The 8,464-nt window shown below is 36.0% G+C and overlaps 1 protein-coding gene across 1 annotated transcript in view; it reads right to left on the bottom strand.

Annotated features, from left to right (window-relative positions):
• Nucleotides 1-8,464, bottom strand: part of Agmo (alkylglycerol monooxygenase) — a 254,774-nt gene that overhangs the window by 212,609 nt on the left and 33,701 nt on the right. The gene's annotated exons all lie outside the window — the stretch shown is intronic.

Here is an 8,464-nt window from a genome sequence, read left to right on the forward strand (position 1 = left end):
ATTTGGTGTATAGAGGTGGATGGGCTCCTCCTGGATTGAAGGTCAGAGAATTCAAGTGTGTCCCGTCTGTCATGTTAATGAAGTCTGTTGTATCCCTCTTGCCTTTTGGATTGAAGTGTATAAGCTTGTGAAAAAATCAATGAGGAGGATTCAGTATTCACCGAATAGTCTCCTGATGCTTTTTTTGTATTTCTGTCTCTTTTTCTCTTATATCTCTGTGTGTGTTGATTAATAATTTCTAATCTTTATGCTTCTACCCTGGAACATACATATGAGTTATGTTGAAGCTGGTCTTCTAAACTTAATCATAAACTCAATGAGGGCATGGATCTTTAGCAGAGATTATCACTGTGTAACCAACATCAGTTGAAAGGCAATATATAAATTTGTATTAAATGAAGGGATGGAAGGCTAGAGGAAAAAAAAAGGGAATGAAAAGGGGAAATAAGGAAGAGAAGGAGGAGTAAGAATGAAGGAGAGAAGAAAGGAAGGGAGGGGAGAGAGGGAAGGAGCGGCAGGAAAGAGCAGGAGGGGAAAGGAAAGAAAGAAGGGAAGGAGGTGGCTATATCAACAAAAATACAGACAATTGATGATCTCACAGCAGCAAATCCCAAAGAATGAAAAAACACACAAAATAACATCAACAATGAAAACAAAATTAATAGGAGATAGCAATCACTGGTCATTAATATCCCTAAATATAAATGGACTTAATTCACCAATAAAAATACTCAGGCTTAAATTGGATACGAAAACAGAATCCTTCCTTCTGATACATATAAAAAACACATTTGATGCAAAAATACTAAATAAAAATACTGGCAAATAGAATCCAAGAACACATCAAAACCATTATCCATCATGACCAAGTCAGGTTCATCCCAGAGATGCAGAGATGGTTTAACATATGAAAACCTGTCAATGTAATCCCCCATATACACAAACATAAAAATAAAACCACATGATCATCTCATTAGATATGAAAAAGCTTTCAACAAAATTCAACATCCCTTTATTATGGTCTTGGAGAGAGCAGGGATACAAGGAACATGAGTAAACATAATAAAGGCAATATATAGCAAGTCAACAGCCAACATTAAACTAAATGAAGAGAAATTCACAGAGATCCCACTGAAATCAGGAACAAGACAAGGTTGTCCACTCTTTATCTGTTCAATATAGTTCTTAAGGTCCTAGCTAAAGCATTAAGACAACAAAAGGAGATCAAGGGGATACAAATCAGAAAAGAAGTCAAACTCTCACTATTTGTTGATGATATCATTGTTTATATAAGCAACCCCAAAAATTCTACCAAGGAACTTCTACAACTCATAAATACTTTGAGTAATGTAGCAGGATATAAGATTAACTTAAAAAAAAAAAAAACAGTAGCCCTCCTTTCACAGATGAGAAATGGGATGAGAAAGAAATCAGAGAAACATCAGCCTTCACAATAGCCACAAATAACATAAAATAACGGAGAGTAACTCTAACCAAACAAGTGAAAGACCTGTATGACAAGAGCTTTAAATCTTTGAAGAAAGAAATTGAAGAAGACACAAAGAAAGTGGAAAGATCTCCCATGCTCTTGGGTAGGTAGAAATAACATAGTAAACATGGCAATGATACAAAAAGCAATCTACACATTCAATGCAAAGCCCATGAAAATCCCAGCAAAATTCTTCACAGACCTCAAAAGAATGGTACTTAGCTTCATATGGAAAAACAAAAAAATTCAGGATAGCCAAAACAATCTTGTACAATAAAGGAACTTCTAGAGGCATCGCAAGCCCTGACTTCAAACTCTACTGCAAAGCTACAGTACTGAAAACAGCCTGGTATGGCATAAGAACAGACAGGAGGGCCAATGGAACTGAATCCAAGACTCAGATATTAATCCACACACCTTCAAAACACCTGATGTTTGACAAAGAAACAAAAATCATCAAATGGAAAAAAGAAAGCATATTTAACAAATGGTGCTCAGTAAAATCAATAAAGAAAGAACATTAAAAAAAGAAGAAGAAGGGAGGGGGGGAAAATGTTCCACAATCTTATCTTTACCCTGACGCTCTCTTATCCTTCTTCTCTTGCCTGGTACTTTTACATCAGTGACTTTTCCTTCTTCATCATTAGTTTTCCCTACTGCAGAGCTCATCACTGCTCTTGTATTGTGAAACACTCCGGGATAATAAGCATTTTCCAGTTATTTTTATAAAATAGATCTCTAAAACATGTTTTTGAACCTTCATGTATAAACTTTCTAAAATATTATACTAAGAAGTTGCTAGATTATTACAATAAAGTTTTTATTAGTCTGGTTTATTTTTGTTTTATATAATATAAAATGTATTTAAATGTTGAAGAAAAACATAGGAATCAATATATAATTTTTACTCATATGGTGCCTTTACTTTCTCCTTATTTCAGTGTTTTAGTATTCAGCTGTCTCTGTCTCTTTCTCTCTGTCTCTGTCTGCCTGTCTGTCTGTCTGTCTGTCTCTCTCTCTCTCTCTCTCTCTCACACACACACACACACACACATACACACATATTCCAATATTTCCTTCTCGTTGATCATCTGATTATAACATGGATATATTATGTCTTCTTTACCCCTGAACCTTTAGAATTTGTTTCCTAAACAGAAGATATTTAGTTACACAATCCCAGTACAATTTTCAAAATTAGGACGTAGTTTAGCAATCATTTATACATAATGCATGTTTTATATTTCCTCTTCAACACTAAACTGAAGCTTCAAAATGTGCATTTGTGGTGTTACACATTTTTTAGATATGGCACAGTATGCCATGCCTCATGGGAGTTATTCATCTCCTAATAGCATTATTGAGACACACAACAATAGCTTTTATTAATTGTCCTCAACCACAATAGGCCTCACAGAGAAGGCTCATCAAGGAAAGGCATGAGGATTTCTGGGTATTTGAGAACAGGTATTCATAGGCTCTGGCATATATTAAAACAGAATTCAGTCCCAGATCTACTACATTAGAGTTGATTATAGTCATGCTACAATTAAAGTAATTACTTCACTTTAAAATTAATGCATTATAAATATGTTTAATGACTAAAATTAAAAAGAGCAATTATGGTATAAATGCATGAAATTATGTTGTAGTGTGTTTATACTAATTATCACTTGTCAGCTAGAACAGTTGAACACTTTGATGTCTGGCAAAGTGGTTTCACTACATAGCAATGGTTCTCAACCTGTATGGTATAATGTCTTTGGGGGTTGAATGACCCTTTCCCAGGTGTCACATTTCAGATATCCTGCATATTAGATATTAACATTACGATTAATAACTGTAACAAAATTACAGCTATGAAAGAGCAACAAGAATAATTTTATAGTCACGGATCACCACTACATGAGGAACTGTACTAAAGAGTTACAGCATTAGGAAGGTTGAGAGCCACTGCCTTATAGCAAAGGTGTTACTGATCCAAGAATCCATAGAAGAAGCACATTATGCTTGAGAGATTATGGCTTGTGCAAAGAAAAGATGTCTTTATCCTCATTCATGAAGTGATTTTACAAGTTGTAGTATCAGAAAGCATATAATTCATACTAATCCTATTTTCCAGCACTTGCTAAGTCTAGGACCTAGGGAGTTTTACCGTGTCAGTGACTTCAGGTTCACGTGTTTGAGACTGTTACCCTGGTTACAATGTGCTATCTTTTAAGCAAAAATAAAGATCTCCATGTCTGGTGTTTGCTGATCCATTATTAGTTTACAGAGTTTTGCCTGATGATTCAATTGTTAAAATCTCCTTAAATCCCAGGCCCTAGAAATGCTGGATGCTACCCTGGAGTTAAAAAATTCCCTCTCCTTTATTTGAATTTACTTAGAATTTGGCATGCTTCCACATGCCACCCTATACCTTGATGTTTCTGCTGCAGTGTATTTCAAAGATAACTCAATCCATGTGTTTATGATTCATTTATTCTCATGTCATCAAAACATTGTTTCCTTAGAACTGTTTGATGCCCAAGCAGTCTTACCAAACTCCTTCATACACCATTTCCCTTTAACAGAGAGGAAGAAGGGGGTTGTAAGCCCTACAAAGTGGTAGAAAAGTGGTTTTAATTTTAAATTCCTACAGGTCATTGCATTCCATGTCCCTGTTTTTGAGAAAGTCTGTTCAAGTTGTCATAATAAAATATCACAATTTTGAAGTATTTAAACAGCAATTATTTTCTTCTTACTGCTCTATGACTAAGCAGTCAATGGAAAGGGATAGACTGAACCTGCTTGTTGATTACACGTTTTGCTCAACTTGTCGACGGCCCCTTTTTCATTATTTGACTTTTTTTGATGGACTGGGATGTAGAAGAGATATCTTTTCTCTGACTTCCTTTTAATACAAAGGCACTAATGACATTACAAAAATCTGACCATCAATATTCTCTCCAAGATTGCAACACAGATATCACCTTGCTGGAGATCATAAATTTGACATTTCAATTTTTTTGGGGGGGAGGCATAAACAAATATAGCAAATAAAAATCATTGAAATTATATCGAATAGGCTACATAATTGTATATAGCATTACATGGTAGTGAAGGTATCACAAATAACATCTCCTGGTTACAGTTATGGGAAAACTTTAAATCCTATTTGATTGACTAGACTATCAATGTGAGTTGTAACAACAGAAAAAAAGAAGCAAATGACAAAGCAGAATTGAGATGCTACTGGTAAACCAGTCACAAACTAATCTACTAAATAAATGATTGCCTCTATACATTACCCTAGAAGGGAATGCTCAAAACAAGTTAGTGTTACACTTCAACAAAAAGACAAATCACTACATCAACAACCAATATTTCCTCTAGAGCAAAGGGCAGGGATGACTAAGGTCTTTCATAAAGAATATGGATTCACGGGCTGGAGAGATACCTTAGAGGTTAAGAGCATTGGCTTTTTCTTCCAGAATAAAGGAGTTCAAGTCCCAGTACCTACATGGCAGTTCACAACCTTCTGTAAATCCAATCTAAGTATATCTGACACCCCCTTCTAACCACTGCTGATACTAGGCACAGAGAAACAGGAAAAAAAAAGAACAATTCACTTTCTTTTTTTATTTATTTTTTTAAAATTTACTTATTTATTAAAGATTTCTGTCTCTTCCCCGCCCCCGCCTCCCATTTCCTTCCCCCTCCCTCCTCAGCCCGAAGAGCAATCAGGGTTCCCTGCCCTGTGGGAAGTCCAAGGAACCCCCCTCCTCCATCCATTTCTAGTAAGGTGAGCATCCAAACTGCCTAGGCTCCTACAAAGCCAGTACGTGCAGTAGGATCAGAGACCCATTGCCATTGTTCTTGAGTTCTCAGTAGTCCTCATTGTCCGCTATGTTCAGAGAGTCCGGTTTTATCCCAGGCTTTTTCAGACCCAGGCCAGCTGGCCTTGGTGAGTTCCCAATAGAAAATCCCCATTGTCTCAGTGTGTGGGTGCACCCCTTGCGGTCCTGAGTTCCTTGCTCGTGTTTTCTCTCGTTCTGCTCCTGATTTGGACCTTGAGCACGTATGGAATATATACATATTAGAGTACTACTCAGCAGTAAAAAACCAAGGGCTTTTGAATTTTGCATGCAAATGGATGGAAATAGAAAACACTATCCTGAGTGACGTAAGCCAGACCCAAAAAGAGGAGCATGGGATGTACTCACTCATATTTGGTTTCTAGCCATAAACAAAGGACTTTGAGCCTATAGTTAGTGATCCTAGAGAAGCTAAATAAGGAGAACCCAAAGAAAAACATATAGGCATCCTCCTGAATATTAACCTTCATCAGGCGACGAAAGGAGACAGAGACCCACATTGGAGCACCGGACAGAATAATTCACTTTCAAAATAAAAAGGATTAAAAACTCAACAGTAACAAAAATTCTTGGTTCCATTTCAACAGATTTCTTAGAGTAGAGCTGGGATGGAGCTAAGAACCTGAAAGTTAAGGCTCAGGAAGTCACACTCTAAGCATATTTGGAGACCAGAGCATTAACTGAGTGAAATATATTTAAAAAGCTGTTTTGAAGTATTATATTTTGTTTGATGAGAGAATAAGCCAAGGGTAAGAAGGCTCATCATCCCAAAGTGTTGGGCTCTCTGCTGAATGTCCATGAAAACTTCGGTGATCATCTAGATGATGAGAACACGGATTCCATGGGCAATCAATGTGTACAAAAGTTTATATACTATTTGTAAGGCCTTCAAATATGCAACATGTTTACCATGACTGGAAAGAAGCAAACAACTTTCTCAAAGGGAATATTTGAGATATCTTTGTATTCCTTGAAAAAGATTTCCATGAAGAAACAAGTATGGTAGAGTCCATACAGTTCAGAAGTTATATCAAACGATCGTTTATGGGATGTCTCACTTTTTTTTATTCTAATGTTTGATTCTGAAAACTGATGAATGACTTTTGGAGACTCTGTTCTGTCAATTTATACTGTTTACTTCATTTGTATACATAAAGCAAAGAATGACTTTTCCATGCTTATGTTTCTACAGTTTGTTATAGATGAAAAATAGTTTTGTTTGTATGCACAGAATAAAGGAGGTAAGACGGATGCAAATCATGTTTGTATAAGGTATTACAGCATCTCTCCAGTCAACTGCAAAATTAAACTCACCGATGCGCTGACCAAATCAAAACAATGTGCTTTATTTTTCTCAAGAAAATCTCCAGCCCAAATAGCAATTTGGCTTCCTATTCCTTTGCTTAGAAAGTACATTTTCATTTACCACAAGTGTCTAACTTAATCAAAGATACAAACATAGGAAGGGTGTCTGGTTCTTGTTTCATTGTGTTTCAGAATGTAAATGAGAAGCAGTGAGAATGTGCTTTCTGAAGGCATCTATTGTATATATTCCCAGCAGTGTTTATGAATTTCAAACATTTTAGCTGACTGTAGCCAGGATAAAAGAAATTTTTATTATTTAAAGATGAAAAATGTCTGGAGAATTTTTTTTAAAAAAATCATTCATTCTTTAAAGGTATGAAGTTGCATAGGTCAGGAGTCTATAGAGTAGAAAATATAAGAATGTATGGAGTAACAAAAATCTCCTATTCCTATGCTTAAAAATAAATCACCCTTAAATTTATATAAATCGCAATCATTACAAAGTGACCACCTAAGAAAAAAGAGATAAAAACTATATGGTAATATTCATGAATTTTTCTGACTGGAGATAACTTTGAATTTCATATGGTTAAAGCTGTTATCACAACACAGCTTGTCTAAGAATTAATATGACAATGACAGCAAAGGTTTAAGGTGTTTCTTAAGCTGCCACTTCATGCGGTTTCTCTTTATCATGTATGATTAAATATAGCTTTGAAAAAAACTCTTACACCAACTTGCATATTAAAAAAAATGTAAACTGTGGGATCCTAGTCTGATCAGGCAGAGATGTCACAATGGTGTTTTCACACGGAGAAAATACTCTAGAGTCTGTCGTCACTCACCAGGTTGGCAAATATTGAAGGTTAGTGATGTTCTTTTTTGGAGAGTTGTTAAGAAAATGGCATCCCTAGCTTAGCCATATGTGGTACATCTGTCTCATGCTCTCTCCTCCAAAGGCTTAGGACTCATAGAGAGAAAAGGTTTTCAGAGTCAGAGGCAGTGGACAACGACAACAAAGTTGTGTGTTTTAGATATAACAATCCAGGACAAGACCTGTGAAAACTCAACCCAGACGAAATCCCATCATACAGGGAGGAGATAACCATGATCATCCCCACCTAACTGAGAGGTTATTGGTAACTGAGAGCTGATGGAAGAGGCATATTGAGTTTTCATTAAGGGTATGGCCACTTGTTGGTTGATGATGCTCACCAGTGGGTAGCCACACATACTAACGAATATATGGGCAGCACAAACTGGACTGAGTAGGTTTAAGAAAAAAAAAACAAGGTCACAAATTTGGTTGTTTAGGGAGGAGTGAGAGAAGATAAGATCAAACTACAATATATAAAATTCTCAAAGAATAAATAAAAGTATTTTAAGAGAAATTGACCATCTTATACACTGCTGAATTATACACAATATGACCTGCCTACTATAGAATATTTTTCCGATAAATATCAGAAACTCACATGCATTTCCCCTTTTCAGCTACATTCTACAACTGATCTTAGAAATACAGTGTCAACATAGAATAAAGTGCATGAAATAAAGCTATATAACCATACTAGATATTGAGATAATTCATCTAGCAATGGAGAATTGTCTGAAGTGGTTACATTGTTCTCTGCAGTGTACCACAGAGCTGAAAAAATGAAATAAGGCAGGCTTCTGATAAGCAGCTTGGAAATGATCCTCAGTGTATAGTCTTCAGTAAAAAATCAAGGCACTAGGGTCAAAACTCAGTGCCATTGTCTTTGGCTTCTCAGCAGCCCTCATTGTCCACCATATTCAGTGAGTTTTGATCCTA

Source organism: Microtus ochrogaster, chromosome 1 (assembly GCF_000317375.1).
Source record: "Microtus ochrogaster isolate Prairie Vole_2 chromosome 1, MicOch1.0, whole genome shotgun sequence".
NCBI lineage: Eukaryota > Metazoa > Chordata > Mammalia > Rodentia > Cricetidae > Microtus > Microtus ochrogaster.